The following is a 10496-nucleotide window of genomic DNA, read 5'->3' as shown; positions in this document are numbered from 1 at the left end:
CAAGGAACCATAGGCTATAAGTCGTTTTCTTATGTGTTGATTCGGTGTTTCTCTTGCATGATTTTATGGCCCCTATATATATATATATATAAATATATATATATATATACTTTGCTATCGATGGGGATCAAAGACAAGAAAGATGACAGGATTTAGATAGGATTTTTAAGGTAAATTTTGATTCAAATTATATTTGTTTAGATTAGATTAATTTTAACAAGTTGATAATGTTCTAGTTTATTAGAAGTTCTTTTGATTTTAGCTTCTTAATACGAAGAACTAATTCAATTCCTTGTAATACATAGATTATGTTCTCTCCCCCCATCCCATCCCTTTCTCTATTGATCGTGTTCTTTGTCCAATTGTGTTCGTCATCACCATGCAAGGAAGATGATAATACTTAATGAAATGGAGTAGAAGAAAAGGGCAATATAACTCTAGTAAAAAGACGAGCCAAGGTTGTTCCCATTTTTACAGACTCTCTTTCTTCTTATTTGAAGTTCTTTTCTCCAAATACATATTCTACACAGAAGATCAAGCAATCAAGGATTAGCTTGGGCGTATGACACTTGAACTCGAGTATGTATCTAAGGCTCCGTTTGATTGCACGAAATTTTCTATGGAACTTGGAATTTGAATTCCAACTTCCACTTTTGGCCTGTTTGATTGATAAAATTTTCCAGGGAATTGATTTTCCATGAATTTCTAGGTACAACACCTTAAAGCGTGATTTTCCACCTTTTTTTTTTTCCTAGGGGATAGGTGGTTTTTGGTTTTTCACCTTTTTTTTTTGGCTTTTTTTATTTTTTTTAATTGTTGGCAATGGGAACAAATTTTAGGAATAATTGTAAAAGAGGATATCCCTGAAATTGACAATTTCCACATAAAACAAAGTCAAACAAACATAAAAAAATACTTTTACTTCAACATTTTCCACGTGAAAAATTTATACAATCAAACACAATAATTTACAATTTCCATGAAAACAATTTCTAGGTAATTCAATTCCTTGGAATTCATTTTCTTTCCATGTAATTTTCCTACTTGTAATCAAACGCACAAGTGTCGGATCTTTTATTTTCTGAAATGTATGATATAAAGACATAACTAAAAAGAGTCCAAATTTCAAACGCGTGAGTATAGTTTTCAAACTTCAATTTTTTATTATTTTTTTTAAACAGAAATTCACCCATAAAAAGTTAAATAATAATTTTCTTAATTATATATGAGTTGATGCTAAATTCATGTTTCCTTTCAGATTGCTGTTGCTGTTTGAGTACAGCCCACCTACATTACCCTAGCCCAACTAATATAACCCAATATTCCCATGCCTACCATTCCATATAATACAGCCTCAAAGGGAAGAATCTCCATCTACTCATAACCCACCAATTAAACCAGCCTCTATCCAATATCCGCCTTTAACAATTTCAGTTGTGCCTCGATTGTAATCGAGTCTCTACCTTCCAAACATCATTACATTGTCGACACGTCTAGTAATTTCTTCGCAGTGTCACTACTTTGTCAGCCTTCCTATGCTGTCGTGTACGATTGAAAACATGCTGATCGAAAATAAGAATCGAAGTATCACAATACAAAGCCCAAAATCAAGTTTTAGTTTACAACTTCTTTTTTACCTGTGATTATATAATAAGAATTTATTATTTGGAAATTCTTTAATAAGAATTTATTTTTGGATTTCATGAGGCCATATTAAATTTTTAGTGGCGAAAATGATGACACAATATGTCAAGACTTGAGAAAACATTAGAAGGTTCCGCCCTGAGTGGTTAAACAACGATGTCAATAACGAGATAATGATTAATTATAACTTATTGACGAGAAGGAACAAAGGTATTTCTTGCCTCATCATCATATTATATATATATATATATATATATATATATATATGATATTCAAAATCGGTATGTAGGACCTTGATGCATTCCTAGAAGGCTATCAACAACACAAAGAGAAATATTGCCTTATGTAGGAAGAGTTACAACGCATTTCTGCAACAAATGGACAATAGCTATCAACTCGATAATGGGTTACCAAAGGCAACTCATTAGGAGATGAGATTGTTTTAAGGTTTTCGAAAACTAGAGTTACTGAACTTGAGCCTGATAAATCTTTGGCCTGTAATATTTGCCTGGTATGCAGTGTTAGCTTTATATATTTTGATTATTTTTATACACTTTCAATTAATTTTTAATATTTAGAGATTTGACGGTTTATTAACTAATATAATGAACGGATAAACAGGATTTTAAGAATAGAGACACCAATGCTAAACAGTAATATTGTTATAATCGATTTCATGTTAGTTGCATCGAAGTCTTTTTTATTTTTTTGAAAAAACTCGTTGTCCCACTTGTAGAATTGTAGACTTTCAACAATGGATAGAATATTCAGAATGGATTAATAATTGATAAATCCTAGGTGAACGAACATTTTGTTAATCCACTCTGAATACTCCACCCGTCGTCGAAAATTCACAACTCTACAGGTGGACAACGATTTTTTTTTAAAAAAGCGAGTCTTTGATGCAATCGATATGAAAACGATACTATAGTACAATTCAGTAATAGTATATCTATTCTTAAACTCCCCCCCGTTTATCCAATCATTGTATTAGTTAACAAGCATTTAAATTTCTAAAAATTTAATATTAATAGAATATGTATAAAGATAATCAAAATATATAAAGATCACGATGCATACTAAGCAAATATTACGAACCAAAGCTTCATCGAGCTCCAGTTTAGTAACTCTAGTTTCTAAAGATCTTAAAATAAAACCTCTCCAGAGTTCCCTTCAGTAACTTTTTTATCAAGTTGTTAGCCACCGTCCATTTACTGTAGAACGCCTTGTAACTATTCATGTCTAACGTGGTGTTCCTCTTCATGTTGAAAATAACCATTCAAGAATTCATTAACTCCTACGAAATAAATAATTTTGAATGTCATAGTCAATACACGTGCAATGCCAATGATGCGGGAAATGCTTACTTTTCGTCAATGTTTTATAACTGATCATTACATAGTTATCGATGTCATTGTTTAACTCAAGCGGAAGTTTCTAATATTATTCTCAAGTATTATTATACTATGTGTCATTATTTTTGCTACTAAGAATCTAACACGGTCATGTGGAACCAAAAATTAAATTTTTAATAAAAAATTTCCAAATAAACCAATTCTTATCATATTATAGAGCCCTTGTTTGAGCCCCATTTTTTTTGGAAAGAATGAATTTTTGAATAGTGTATTGATAAAAATGTATGGTTAAAAAATAAGGAACAATTTTGGATTTACGTGTAATATTATTTTATTGAAAAATGTGTAGTTAAAATGATGTCAAAATACTATTGAAAAATGAATTTTTCCAAAAGAATGGGGCTCAAACAAGGACATAATCACATGGACAAAAGAACTTAGATCTTGTCTTCAAAATGAAGACCAACATTCTTGAGACCGATATCTTCTAGATAACGAAACATTAACTTGTTTTTGACATCTTAAAAACTGTTTAAACCATAGAAGTTTGGACATAAAGTGATTAGTGCATGTATAAAAACATTGCCCACTATAATACATCTCATTACAAAGCTTACAAATAATGTCTTTCTGCAAGCATATCCTCATCATTCATGTCGAGATTACTTGTTGCAAAAAATTTTACTCCTTTGTCATCATTAGAACTCTGCACATATTGTTGAATAGTACTTGAAAGCATAGCAATCAGAAGAGAAATCAGGGTGCGTAATCAAAATTATCAAATAAAAAAATTCAAATCCTATATAAAATAATAAACTCAAATTAAATACTTTATTCCTCGACAACGGCGTTAAAAACATGTTCATGCAAAACCTGCAAGTCTATGGATCGTTGACAAGTAATACGTTATAGTTACATGTATCGTTCCACAAAAAATAAATTTCAATTCAAATTTATTAGTCATGTATGGAATTCGAATTATGTAAACAAAGAATTTGATTTTATGCTAAATTATCTACAAAACTTAGGTTTTTATCAAATCAGGGTCGATTGTATTGGATTTCGAATCCGCCTATTGTTAGTTGTTTCAATTCTTGATTTGTAATTTAGTTTCATTCATGATAATTTAATAAAACTAATGTATTTAATTTTCTTTTTCAAGAAAAATTAATTATATTCTAACCACGATTCAAATATACTCTTAACCCGAATTTTGAATGGTTAGAACGCATCAAAGTTTAGATTATCTATATAATTGTATAAGTGATAAGTGTTATTCCTAATCTCTATTGCACACATGTTAATTTTTAACGCGTTCTCAATTCATTACGAGTCTCTCAACACTCAAATAAGTAACTAATTGGTGGCCAATCAACTAAATAATAGAATAGATATGCAAAGTTAATTAAGAATCACAAGAATTAAACTAATGTATTAGTCTTGAATTAGAAAATAACAAATAGGATTTATCTTCATCTAATACAAAAGCGGACCAAGCCTAATATATTAATCTATAAATTACAAGAAAAATAATACAAAAATATCACCTGGATCATGAAATAACTCAAAAGATGTAATTGAGCTTCAATTCCTTATTATGCTTGATATTTTGATCATAATGTTCTCTTTCGATGCTGATTGTGGTGATTCAAAGTGTATTGAAAAGATAACTTAAAGAATTACATTTCCTTTAGAAATACAATTTTTTCAATTCGAACGTTTTCTATCCGTAAGATGGGTCTCAAGAACATAACTTATTTGGCTAGTTGATCATATGTGATCTTCAATAACAATTTTATGGTCCATATCAACTACTGAATGTTTACACTTTGGTTTCCACACTTTGCATTTCTTTTTGCCCCTTTCTCGTAATTCCACTAATTTGCATTGAGTTCAACCTAACAAATATAATTAAGCTATAACTCATTCAAATCACTAAACAAATACTTCAATTTATTGGCCTGAAAAAGTGTACAAAATACACTTATCAATATCATTAATTGTATACTGTAAAAAAATCTTCCTTCTGAACAAAATTACACAAGGTACTATATCTTGTAGAGTCGTTAAAGCGTCGAAAAACTAAGTTCACACTACAATCAAGATGTTTCGCAAACAAGAAATTGCTGGTTCTCTGTAACACAAAGCAACCCTTGACCGAACAACAATTATAACAGAAGTAAAACTCCTCCTTACCTCTTTTTGTTAGAGCTGACAATAGTATCAAGAAACTCTTGCACAAAAAGACACACTGCCCTATTTCACATTTGATTTCAAAAGTCCAACAATAGCAAATTACATGGTGGTGAAAGAGATGAAGTCACAATACCGGCTCATGTCACAACTCCAGCGACTGTCTCCATTTATTACTCATCTTCCTTTCAGCTTTCCTGTCATACGCCGTCCTGAGCCTCATATTCATATCTAATAAAATTTCTTCTTCATTCCTTATTTGCATTTTCCTTAATTTAGTTAGAAGCTTTTTAAACTTTGCTCAGTTAAAATCCTTTGCTTCCGCCTTTCCAAAAGGTATGCTTCCTCAAATTCTAAAGTATGCAAGTAATTAATTTATCTTTAATTGAGGTGGGTAATTCATTGTTTGCCTTTTGAATCTCATGCTTGAATTTTTGTATATCCTCAACTGGAAAAATACATCAATCTCATAACATTTAACGTCAAATCATCAAAGAAATGAAATACTATATGATATTCTTCTCGTCTAAACTGGCAGCTTTCATCAAAATTGATCAACTTCCTTATATATTTTTAAGTTCTGCAATATCCTTTTTGACATTTCCCTTTTCAGAACTAAGATCTTGTCTTCAAAATGAAGACCAATATTCTTGAAATCGATATTTTCTAGATAACGGACCATTAGCTTGTAAATGACCGCTTCATTGATAAAAATATAAAATTTAATCATTGATTAAAAGGGATAATTGCAGCAGAAGCTCCAAAATTTTGAAACATTAGCAAACTTTCTCAGAATCTTTGATTTGTTGTAGCCATCACCCATAACCTTTCCAAACGTTATATCTGAGGCCTCTTTTGGACTATTGTCATCCAAAATTTCGTCAGTTGAACAAAAATTGATTTTTACCATATTTTAACAATTTTTAAAGGGGTAAAATGTTAAATTAAAATAATAAAAAAAGGAAAAATAAAATTGATTTTCTTCCCTAACCTACCCCAAATCAACCCAAACCAAAATCATTGTACTTGTCTCTCACCATTGGCACCAAAGGAAATCGTTGACGGTTGCTAACGCCAACACCCACACACGCGCCATAATTGTAACCACCGCCACCACCAATACTCATATTCATTTTCCAATAAATAAATTAAAAACAAAAATGGCTAAAAGTCCACCGAAAAACTCATCTCCGGCGACGCCCATGGTCGCGCACTACAACCGATAGGTAGCTCTCATCCAGACGATAAAGATTATGACCTAAAATTAACTAATAATGCACCATTTCGTTCTGAGGTTGATCTAACAGATTCGATAGTCACGAACTCGAATCTCCCTCCTCAGTTCTTGTTTCACGCGACATTAAATCAACCAATTGGCATCAGTCGGTCTTAATCAGGTCCCTATGACCTTGGGTAGCATTCCAATTTCACCAATTGTTCCAGAAATCTCTCCAATTTCAGATTCAAAATTTGGTACCCTTCTTGCGCGAACGAACGATAGCGTCCCCATTTCAGTTGTGGAGTGGGTTAGATAGGAAGAACAATTTTTATTTTTATTTTGTTTTTTTTATGTTGATTTTAATGCAAAGTTACCATTTTGCCCCTTTAAAAATTATTAAAATGTGGTCAATCATTTTTTGGTCAACTGATGGAATTTTAGATGAAAACCGTCCAAAAAGACCTTAAATGTGACGTTTGGAAATATTAGAGGTGATGACTGCAACAAATCAAAAGTTTGGGGAAAGTCTGCTAATGTTTAAAAGGTTTGGAGTTTCTGCTGCAATTGTCCCTTTTAAAAAATGATTAAATTTCATATCAGTGAAACTGTCCTTTACTAGCTAATGGTCCGTTATCTAAAAGATATCGGTTTCAAGAATGTTGGTTTTCATTTGAAGACAAGATTTTGGTTTAGAAAAGGGAAATGTCAAAACGGATTTTGCAAAACTTAAAAATATATAAGGAAATTTTGATCAATTTTTTTATGAAGGCTGTCAATTTACACGAGAAGAATCTCATATAGTAGTGAATTTCTTTAATGGTTTGACGATAAATGTCATTAGATTGATATATTTGCCCGGTTGAGGATATTCAAAGATTCAAGCATAAGAATCAAAAAAGGCAAACAAGGAATTACCAACTTCAATTAAAGATGTAATCAATTACATGCACACTTTATAATTTGAGGAAGCATACCCTTCGGAAAGGGGAGAAGCAAAGGATTTTAACCCAGCAAAAATAAAAAGCAACTAACTACATTAAGGATAAGGAAAATAAGCAATGAAGAAATTTTTTTACTAAATTTGAATATGAGGCTCAGGAAGGTGTATGAAAGGATAGTTGAAAGAAAGAGGAGTAATAAATGGAGGTAGTTGCTGGAGCTGTGACATGAGCAGCTATTGTGACTTCATCTCTTTCACCACCATGTAATTCAGTATTATTGGACTTTTGAAATTAAATGTGAAATAAGACAGTGTGTTTTTGTACAAGAGTTTCCTGATGCTAATGTCAGCTCTAACAAAGAGGTAAGGAGGAGTTTTACTTCTGCTATAATTGTTATTTGTCAAGGGTTGCTTTGTGTTACAGAGGAGCAACAATTTCTTGTCTGCAGAACATCCTGAATGTGGTATGAACTTAGTTTTTCGACACTTTAACGACTTCGCAAGGTATATTACATTATGTAATTCTGTTCAGAATGAATGTTTTTTTAAAGTATACTATTAAGGATGCTGATAAGTGTATTTTTGTACACTTATCTAGGCCAATAAATTGAAATATTTGTTTAGTGATTTGAATAAGTTATACCTTAATTATGTGTAAATTATGTTTGTTAGGTCGAATTCAATGCAAATTGGTGAAATTAGAAGAAAGGAACGAAAAATAGGCAAAAATAAAAGAAATTCAAAGTATGAGGACCAAAGTGTAAACATTCAATACTTGATATGGACCACAAAATAATTATTGAAGATTACATATGATCAATTGGATGCAATTCAAAGGTCCAAGGAGTAAAATAGAGCTGAAGTATTTGCACAATTCAATTTTCAGCCAAAGAAGTTATGCTTCAGGTGTCAAACCATAGCCTAAAAAATTAATCTATATTTCCTTTTTTTTTTGTTTTTCCTCTCTATTTTCTGTTGATCTTATGGCCAAAAATTCAATATAAAAAAACCTATACAAACTGAAAATACACACATTCTTAATATGCATAAAGTATGAATAAACCCATATCAAGAATCCCAACAAAAAAAAAGTTGAAAATAAATAAAAAGACAGATTTTTTTCCCTAGTTGACTCTAAAAAAAATTAAAATTCAAGACTTCTTTTCTGCAACACATATCAAAAGTCTATTTACGGTCTCATCGGAACAATCATCAACAAACAAAACTCATACACCGAAAATTAATGAAATGACGAAAACTCAAACATCTAACACATAATTTAGGGATTAAGATAAGATAAACCCATACCTTTAAAATTATTCAGTGTTAAAACCTAAAAAATCCCCACACAGTCTGTACGGGGACTCCGCACCAAGATTGCTAAAAGAAGTCATATTTCACAATTTCTGTCAAGATTGCTAATGCATGAGATATACAAGAGACAAATGAATTAACAAGATAAGAAGCATTTTAATTTACATTAAACCAAGAATATACCTCTCTATTTTACACAAAAATCCAAAATTGTGAGTCGAATAAACAAAATTATAATTATCAGATAAAATCGAGGATATACATCTCTATTCACTCGAAATAAAAAATTTTGCACCTAGAATTTTGAATAAAAAAAATCATAATTTGAGAAAAACGGCATGCCAGGATTTACCTCTCTATTCACGAGAATTTTGCACGAAGAGATTAATCATAGAAAAACGAGAGAAGAATTGAAGAAATGAGAGAAAAAAATGATGATGATGATGATGATGAAGAAAGCTTGTGTCTGGGTTTGCGTGGAGAAATGGCTTCACCGTTCTTTTGAGTAAGAAAAAATGGGTATGGCTAATATCTACAGTGAAATCACTGTTTAGCTACAGTAGAAGTCCGAACACTATTACAACTATAGTGAATCCATAAAAAAATCTTACCGTCAACCCAAATTTTCTTCATTTTTTAATCATGCATTCTCAAAAAACTTACCATTTAAAAATTCATTCCCCCCCCCCCCCAAAAAAAAAAAAAAAAATGGGGCTCAAACAAGGACTTAGTTTAAATATAAGTTTAGGATAATTAATCCTGATAGGTAATTCAATGATCAGGCCTACTGTTATTTATTATTAAAAAAAAAATGTTTAGGATAGTGACTACCCCCAAACCTTTCAAACAATTGCAGATTTTTCCCTAACCTTTCATTTATTGCAACCATCAACCTAAACATTTCAAAATATCGCATCTAGAGCCCAAAATGGATGAATTCGATTCATTTTTTTAATAAATTGACCCAAAAATTAGTTTGACCATATCTTTAACAATTATAATGAAGGTAAAAAGGTAACTATGTAAAATAATTAAATAAAAAATTAATTAAAAAAACTGAAAGCTTTCTTCTCCAAACACCCCATGTCCCCACTCTCCACCCCAAAAAATCAAACCTAAAAATCCAACCATCACCACGTCAAAGTCATCACTTGATCTTTTCTTCTGCCAAGAAAATAATTGAAAAATATCAAGATCTAAGCTCATAATCAAATCAAGACAACAGTATCTATACTACCTTCTCATCAGCCTGAGACCCAAAGTCGAAACAAATCGGCCTCAAGACACTCCCATAATCGCTAGTGCAGTGAAGAAACAAGAGTAACCATTCCTCAACTCTCTCTTGAAATTGTCCCTTCACCGAAAATATCCACTCCATCACCAGCATCTACTTCGTCCCCGAGGTAGCCTTGTACTCTTTCGCTTTGAGAGCTTTTTGTTACTATCGTCTTTCCTTCTAAAAAGATCGAAAACCCGACTTGCTAAAAAATACAATGACCGACTTCTGAATTTATAAGTTTGTGGTTGACTTGGGATTAGAATCAACTGATGGTGATGAGTGCAATCTAGACAAAGTTGGGCAGCTTATAAATGATTTAATAATGTGCAAAGATGCCTCCAAATCAAGCATTTGGTTAGATTTTAGCGAATTTGTTTCTTATCTTCTTATTTTACAAAGGGTGTTAACAGTGCTTTTTCTTGGAGGGTTATTTTTTAGCTCTCTTCAATGGAGGCTGAGGTGGTGACGGAGGTTGTGGTTCTGTTCCGAGGCAGGGCAGGCGGGGGATTGGGGAAGAAGAATGTTCAGTTTTTTAATTTCCATTTTTTTTTT

At 31.6% G+C, this 10496-nt stretch overlaps 1 long non-coding RNA gene across 1 annotated transcript; it reads right to left on the bottom strand.

Annotated features, from left to right (window-relative positions):
• Nucleotides 1-3436: 3436 nt before the first annotated feature.
• Nucleotides 3437-9253, bottom strand: LOC111385496. Its single transcript, XR_002701071.1, has 2 exons — nt 8660-9253; nt 3437-3705 (listed from the first exon to the last, which is right to left on the bottom strand). It is a non-coding gene; the product is annotated as an uncharacterized LOC111385496 (long non-coding RNA).
• Between the last annotated feature and the right edge of the window lie 1243 nt (nt 9254-10496).

The sequence above is a fragment of the Olea europaea genome, unplaced genomic scaffold (genome assembly GCF_002742605.1).
Source record: "Olea europaea var. sylvestris unplaced genomic scaffold, O_europaea_v1 scaffold3176, whole genome shotgun sequence".
Lineage (NCBI taxonomy): Eukaryota > Viridiplantae > Streptophyta > Magnoliopsida > Lamiales > Oleaceae > Olea > Olea europaea.
The sequence above is the reverse complement of the archived record's forward strand: the minus strand, read 5'-3'. Positions and strand labels throughout refer to the sequence as shown.